Consider the following 8,285-nt stretch of genomic DNA (forward strand, 5'->3'; position numbering starts at 1 on the left):
CATTACTGAAAGCTTACAAAGAAATGCAGTGCTCAATTGTAAACAACATTGTTAGCAAACCAGCTGTACTAATATGATGAAAGCTTCCACCCTGGAGTAGAAAAACCACCTTGATTGTTGGGCCATTAAAGCCTCTGTCCTAGGCGAATCACCAGAGTTCATATTTTCTTGATCTAGTGGGAATCCTAAGGACCAGACATCTGAAGGAATAACTGATGCTTTAATGAGTTGCCTAACAAAAGCAGGATTCACAGAGGAGAGGTGCTAGTGTTATGTTGGGCAAATTTCCAGGTCAACTAAATTGAAAATGAAATTTCCAAACCTGCTCACTTGGCACTGCATGAACTATAGGTTCAGAACTGGCAGTTTCAGATACTTAGTTACTGCTATAAATCACTCAATCAGAGTCTCAAGAAAATTTGCACAACATCTATAGCAATAGCAAGTCAAACAAAAAGCAGAGAGAGCTTTTAGAATCAGCAGCTGAGGCTGGCTTCAGGTTCTCAAAATGCCAGCAGCTGGACTGTTCGGGCTGCTCTGGACCTCTCTTAATGGTCTTGCCAGACACTCTGAAAAAGGCTCGATGATGACCAGTGGGCCTGCACTGACAGACAGACATACAGAAGCCTGTGTGACAGGCTGGAAGAACCCAGAATCCTCTATGATCTTGGTTTGATGTATGATACTGCATGAACTCTCCATTGTCCGAGTTCAAACTACGAATTTACTCAGAGCAGATCTTCTTGTGAAAAGAGCACCATCTAAAACTCAGCCAAGGGAGAAACTATCAGCTGCCCTGAAGCAAAGGATCGTGGCACATTCAAAGATTGTCCCTGAAGTCAAACCCTAAGATTAGTCCATTAACACTGAAGAATTCCTTGCAAAGGCTATTTGGTTTAGTCTACAGAAACGCTTCTTTAAGTGGTCCCCTTTTCCTGCAGAGCGGAATCCCGAGGCCCTGGTCAAGGTCACTGCAGGTTCGGCCTTCCTTTGCGCTCCTCAAAAATCACTAATGTTTATTAATCTTTGGTTTCCAATTATAGTAAATTGACCTTATACATAATTTTATCTGACTCCAATATATAAGTTATATTTATTTAAATGTAACTGCTGGGACCCTCTAGTTGTGATTAAATTTGGATCATTAAGTAACTATAATATTTCCTAGTTTCGACTTATCGCTTGTTAGAGTCTGGGTCGCTAGAGACCTTGTTTGTCCAGAACAGGACTCACGACACATCCAGGCTAGTCCAGGTCTTAGTCAGAGGCCATCAGTAGATCGCTTACCTTAATGCAGCCATCTCCACTGGAGACTCAAAAAGAGTAATTTTTTGTGCTCCTGCAATAGCACGTTAAGCCAGTTTGGTGGCCAGAAGTCAACATCTCAAAAACTCCGCCCCGGCCCATCCATCGATGGTTGATCTGACTCACCCTAGCACAACAACACGCGTGCGGAAAACCTCAGAAATGCAATGATGAGCAACCTGAATGGCCCAACAATTTCACTGTTCAACCCAGAGAAATATGTTCAGTCCGCACTGCAAATGACCTCAGTCACTGCAATGTAAATCTTGTAAATATGACAATAACTTTGTAAATCTGTTTGGAACATACTGTAACTGACAAAACAAGGCATAATTGAAAAATGTAACATAAATCCAATTTTTTTTTTTTTTTAGACTACGCCACTGTCTTAAACCATACTAAAGGGGCAAATTAAGGCGTTAAACAACCATTGATTATTTATTACAACTATGTAACAGTTACATACACAAAATACCGCTATGTTAATATATAATTACTATATAACACAATGATTCAGTTTATTAACTGGAAAACAGGAAATGTGATAATAGACACAAGTACAAGTGACAGGTTGTCTATTTTCTGAATTTCAAATACACAGTTATATCGATGGACAGCTTGGATTATAAACTCCCTTCACAAAAAATCTTACAGTGATTTTCCTTGGTGTTCATATATAGCACATTATATCCTTGAATAAATAACCTTTGACAACCCATTACTACTATGTTTTTTTTAAAAATGTGTGTGGGAGTTCTGTTTTATTATTCTCTGTATTCACTGAGATACCTATTGTCAACATCCTTGAGTCTTTTACATAAAGCAAGACGAATGGCTGCGAGAGAGCGGTATCCAACGCAGTTACACTAAATTAAACTTTCATGCATTCCATTTAACTTTACATAATTTATTCCTTGACTCTTTACATTCCATGTTTTTTTTATTGTGGTTTTATTCTTTCTTCATGTGTGTCCCTGTTTTTTTCTGTTTTATCCCTTTGATCCATTGGCATTGGACAAATGCCATCCAGATTCTGTGACATCTTAATCACAGTATCTGAAGTGATTCGTCCAACCCATACTGCAACGCGGCATCTTCTGCAATGCTCTTCTACCTGGAGATGGTACACCATCTCCCCTCCAAACACTCTAAAAATTGTCTTTATCGCTTCACCGTTGTCCTGACAATTCTGCAATGGGCCAAACCCTTGAAATGCCGACAGTCCTCAAGTCAATTCACTCAACAGCTTCGTGGAGCACTCCTGGTACGGTATTCAGTCAATCCAACACTCAACTTTACTGTTCCAATATGAGCTCTCCAACTGAGACAAGCAGATTCCTTTAATCCACGACTATATTCTCCATTCCATACTCGCCGCGAGTAGCGGTTGGAAATGGCACGGCTCTCCTCTCAGTATTTCGCCTGAGCTTAACTCACAAATCTGCCAACAAATGTCAACCTATGAGGACAAGGTGGGTCTAGAGAATTTCAAAAAGCAGCGCCTGATCTGGCAGCACCTGAGCAAGATAGTATATATTTACCTGCGATGCAGTGTTTATTCATTAATGTATATAATACATGTTTTTAACATTATATTTTATACAATCTGCTGCACACACATAACACTCATTTTGAGCTTGGTTTGGAAAACACATGAAAGGGGAGAATTGAATCCAAACCTACTAATACTGCTTCTTTCTCTCCATTAAAGTCCATTCCAAACTTGCTGTTTCTTTTGCTACACCTGCACTCAAACACACCTTTTCTTTTACCTGTCACTCATGATCAGATGGGCAACACAGCACACTGGCATACTTTTTACTTTGCTTCTTTCTTCAGTAAAGCTCTTTGAGGTAAACGAAGCGCATGAAACAGCTTAAAACAGGTGTTAAGCATGTGTTACTCAAAACTGAAAGTGCAATTGTGATGCTTGGCGTTGACTGGATTAGGAAGATAAAAAAGGCTTCTCCCATATTAAGTTAAAAATTAGCCGCGCAGTTGGTTGTGTTCTTAGGGACACCTGACCAGCCTGATGGGCAATATAAACACTGAAAAGACAGAGACAAATTCACTCTGAAAGAAATTGGCAATATAACAGAAAACTGTGTAATTGCAAACTTTTTCCCATTGGACCAGAGACGAGGCATAAATAATAACAAAAACTGACAAAGATCAGAATACAAACTTTTCAAGCTATCAAGCTGTACACCCGGAAAACAACAACGAAAATAGTAACAAAATTCAGACAAAGCTAGAACAGGACTACCTTCAACTTGCTCATGCAGGAGGTAAGCAAGAAGAGCTTTTATTTTCCAACAGTAGCTTGGAAAACAAATAGAGAAAACTGGAACAGGAGCTTTCCAACCTCCGTAGCTAGTTGAGCTACTGAGCCCTTTATTCAGCAAGGTTTGTATAGTCAATATGGCAGAAAGCAACTTATGAATTTATCAGAGGTAACTGGATGGTAAAATTCTGTAATCTTTCGCCCAGAACAAGGCAAAGAACTGTATGGAGATTAAAGCTTTTGCAGGCATATGAAGGAAGGGTTACAGAAAGGATCATCTGAACATGCCTTTGCAATTACACATACACGCATCGAGAAGAGTCAAGAGAAGACACTTAACGGTTAACTTTACTATACTGGAACTGTAATGGTGCAAGGAAGCCGTGCAGTGCTCTCACAAACTTTGGAAAACGAGACATTTGATTTATTAAAGAGATTAACTTGAAATGAATAATTAAAAGACAGACGGAGAGAGATCAACATCCTCTTCCTGGTGAATGCTTTGTACTCATAGACCTCTACACAGAATCAAAGCTGACATCTCTGACATCACAGCAAAATACAATTATGTACCATGTTCACTCAAACAAAAGAGATGGCCAAAACCGTAATCAAAAGACACTGAACAGGTGCAGACTACACCAAACAGGAATTCCACCTTTCACCAGGACAAGGGTGAGAACCTCTGACTCCACTGACAATCGCTTACCAGACCTAGCAAGACCAGAAATCAACACAACTCCACCTGAAACCCCGACTACACCAGACACCAACAACGTAAGGTCACCAGAGACACCAAGCTGTAACTGACTAAAGTTGTTTTGTAGCTGTCTATATACATTTATTCATTCCGAATTTGAGCAGGATTTGTTGGGAAAACATTGTGAAAATGCACTCAAGAGCAGTAACACAGCATGTAATTACCCATTATACAGTGTGATAGAGACTGGTTATATATAAATATATAAATATATATATATATATTATATATATATATATATATATATATATATATATATATATATATATATATACATATATATACACATATGTCAAAAGACATTCGAAAAGATATTTTAATTTCACAGAGTATAAAGAGATGTATATGAAGGATATAGGACAAAGGATGAAGACATTATATGTGTGAGATCTACATTATGCTCAGCAGAGGCAGTTTCTTTAAAGAAACAGCACCCAAAATAATCCATTAACTCCCAGCCTCTGTGATGTTTGTTCTTTAAAGACCAAAAAGAAAAAAAAGAGAAATGTACTATAAAATATACTAAATATACTATAAACTTATAGCTTTAAGGATTAATATAAAATCAATTTAATATTTTGTGTTTGATAACTTTATTAAATTTCTGTATATGTTCTGTACACGGTGAAGGGCACAGGTATAAGTGTATGCATATGTTATGACATTGATTGTAATGGGTTTATGTGAAGATTGTTTAAGTTTACTTAAATTTCTAGCAAATAAGCAAGCTAAAAAGGAACGTAAAATATGGAAGAGTCTTTGATGTTCCCATTTGAATCCTCCCTTCTGAAAACAGCTGATGAGGTACGTTTGTTTTGTTTCTTGTGATTGAAGTGTAATATGAAAGAGTATTGTAGGTGCCATGAAGTTGTTAATGTTGTTTTATAATGTTTTTTTTTTTGTTGTTTTTATGTGGATTGCATGTTTGTATGTGTTATTTTAGGTATGCTCTTGTGGTGGTTAAGGTTAATTACATCCATTTTGGCATTTCTGGGAGTAGCCATCTTAAACAGGAAGTGATGTGGCAAGATGGGGCTATAAATAGGAAGCTACATTAGTCAAAAACTTCAGGAAGGACATGCAAGCATGTGGTAGGCCCAAACAAGGCCTGTGTCTGGAATATCAAGCTATTGTTGGAAGGCATCAGCAGCTCAAATGATTCAGAAACTCATCCAATTCGTGAGTAACTGATGTGTTTATTTCTAAGAAGCTATGGTTGAGAAGGTGGATCAAATTCTGAAACAAGAAGTTGATGCTTGTGTGTATATTGTGGCCTGCTGAGTTTATGGAGATTTGGATTTGGATTGTTTATTGGATGTTTGCTTGTGTCAAGCATGGCTGATGAGATGTCTCAAAATGAAGGTGTTGAGATTGAACAAAGCATTGCATCCCTCAGTTCTATGCAGAGGGGAAAACTTGGTGTGTGCACACGTAGGATGAATGAAGTGAAAACTTTGACTGCTGTTGGTGATGATCTGGAATCAATAAACAAAGGAGTGGAGGCATTCTATGTGGCACTTAATGAATTCAAGACTACTCATAAGCTTGTGCAGGAGCAACTACCTGATGATATCAGAGAAAATGAGCGCATTGATTGGTTTGAGCCTAAAATGGCTACTTTTGAAAACTTTGTGAATGAGACAACCTGTCAAATGAGACAACCTTGTGAAGTGACAAACACTTATTGAGCCGAATGATAGTGCTTCAAATGTGTCCAAAAGTTCACATAAGTCGCAAAGTTCTCACAGCTCAAGTATATCATCTTCAGTATCATCAATGAGGATAAAGGCGGCTGCTGATAAAGCAGCTCTTCTGGCTCGCAAAGCTGCATTGAAGCAAAAACATGCTCTTGAAATGGAAAAGGCTGCTTTGAATATGAAACTGGAATCAGCCAATTTGGAATGTGACTTAGCTGCAAACGATGCTAAACTGAAGGTTTTAGAAGACTTTGAAACAAATTTAAGTCCAAGTCTACATGCTCGTTCTGTCAATTCTCATCAATCTTATGAACCTAAAGATGAAATGAATAGGTATTTTGCAAAGAATGATGTTGAGAATTTTAAGGAAAAAGTAATCCAGGAGCAAACACCATCAGGAGCATCACCATCTTTTGAGTTTGTTTAGCTTGGAGCTATCCCAAAAACCCCATTGCAAAGGATGCTTCAACCTAGGAAACCTGATAAAGTTGTACAAAGGAAGTATAATGTTGGGAGCACAGAATCAAAATCTGACAGGTCTGCTATACCAATTCAAAATCCATCTTGCCAATGATAAAGGTGTTGGACCTACAAGTATGAATCTTTCAAATGTGGCACAGAGGCAGAATGACATCACTGAACTCTTGATCTTGCAACAAAAACGCTCTTTACTCCCTTCTAGAGAGATTCCAGTATTTGATGGAGATCCATTAAGTTTTCGATCTTTTATGCAAGCATTTGAATATGGCATTGAAGATAAAACTGACAACAACAGGGATAGACTTTATTATCTGGAACAGTTCACTTCTGGTCAGTCAAGAGAACTTGTCCGAAGCTGTTTGCACATGGATGCTAGAAGGGGCTATGCTGAAGCCAAGAAACTTTTGAAACTTCATTTTGGTGATGAAATAAAGATCACAAGTGCCTATATGGACAAGGCCTTAAATTGGAGTAGTATCAAGGGTGATGATGGAAAGGCTCTTCATGCTTATGCACTTTATTTAAGAGGTTGTTGTAATGCTGCTGAAGACCTCCCTAATCTGTTTGATCTTGATTTGCCTTTCAGCCTAAAGCAAATAATATCTAAGCTTCCATATAAATTGCCTGAAAGGTGGGGAAATACTGCATGTGACATTCTAGAAAGAACACACAGTAGAGCTAAATTCCAGGATGTTGTTGCTTTCATTGAAAGGCAGGCAAAAATACTGCAAGATCCCGTCTTTGGGAATATTCAAGACCTTACTTCTATAACAAAGTGTATTAAGACTGAGTTTCGTCCTCTAAAGTCTGGCAGTAAGAAAAGCTTTGCTACTTCTGTATCCCCACTAACACCCAGTATGAAAGAGGAAGAAGGTTCAGACACTAAAGATATTTCACTTCAATCTCCCTGTTTGTTTTGCTTTGGCAATCATGCATTGGAATCATGTCATCAGATAGCATTAAAATCTCATCAAGAGAAGGTGGATTTCCTAAAGGGTAAAGGATTGTGCTTTGCATGTCTTCTAAAAGGACACATGAGCAAAATATGCAGGAAACGTCTGGATTGCAAAACCTGTCACAAAAAGCATCCAACAATACTCCATGTTAAGATGTCCCTTAAAGGGCAACACAATTGCCAGAATAGTAAGGATGGCAGAGAGCCTACTCTAACAGGCAACAGTAACTCCATTACAATAGCCATGGTGTCAACAGAGCAGGCAGAGGTTGGTTCCTTAGACCATAAACTTGCAATTGTACCGGTAAAGATTAAGGCTTGTAATGGAAGTAAAATAATACAGACCTATGCCTTTCTTGATCCTGGAAGCTCTGCTACGTTCTGTACAGAAAGCCTAATGGAAAGGTTGTGTGTGAGAGGAAGGAAGACTGAGGTTCTACTCAGGACTATGGGCCAAGAGAGACCAATCTGTACATATAAATTGAATGGGTTAGAAGTAAGCAATCTTAATTGCAACAACTTTTTGCCCCTTCCAGAGGTTTTCACTCAAGCTCGTATACCAGTTGGCAAAGAGAACATTCCTACTGAAGAGGATATTCTGCACTGGACGTATCTTAAAGAGGTCAGTTTGGACACCATTGATGCGGAAGTTGATTTGTTAATAGGAGTTAATGCTCCAAAACTTATAGAGGCATGGAGGGTCATTAATAGCCAAGGAGATGGACCTTATGCAGTCTTGACTCAGTTAGGATGGCTTATTAATGGCCCACTGGGCAGAAGCCCATCTATAAGGAAAGATGAAGG

Source organism: Puntigrus tetrazona, chromosome 22, assembly GCF_018831695.1.
Source record: "Puntigrus tetrazona isolate hp1 chromosome 22, ASM1883169v1, whole genome shotgun sequence".
NCBI classification, from domain to species: domain Eukaryota; kingdom Metazoa; phylum Chordata; class Actinopteri; order Cypriniformes; family Cyprinidae; genus Puntigrus; species Puntigrus tetrazona.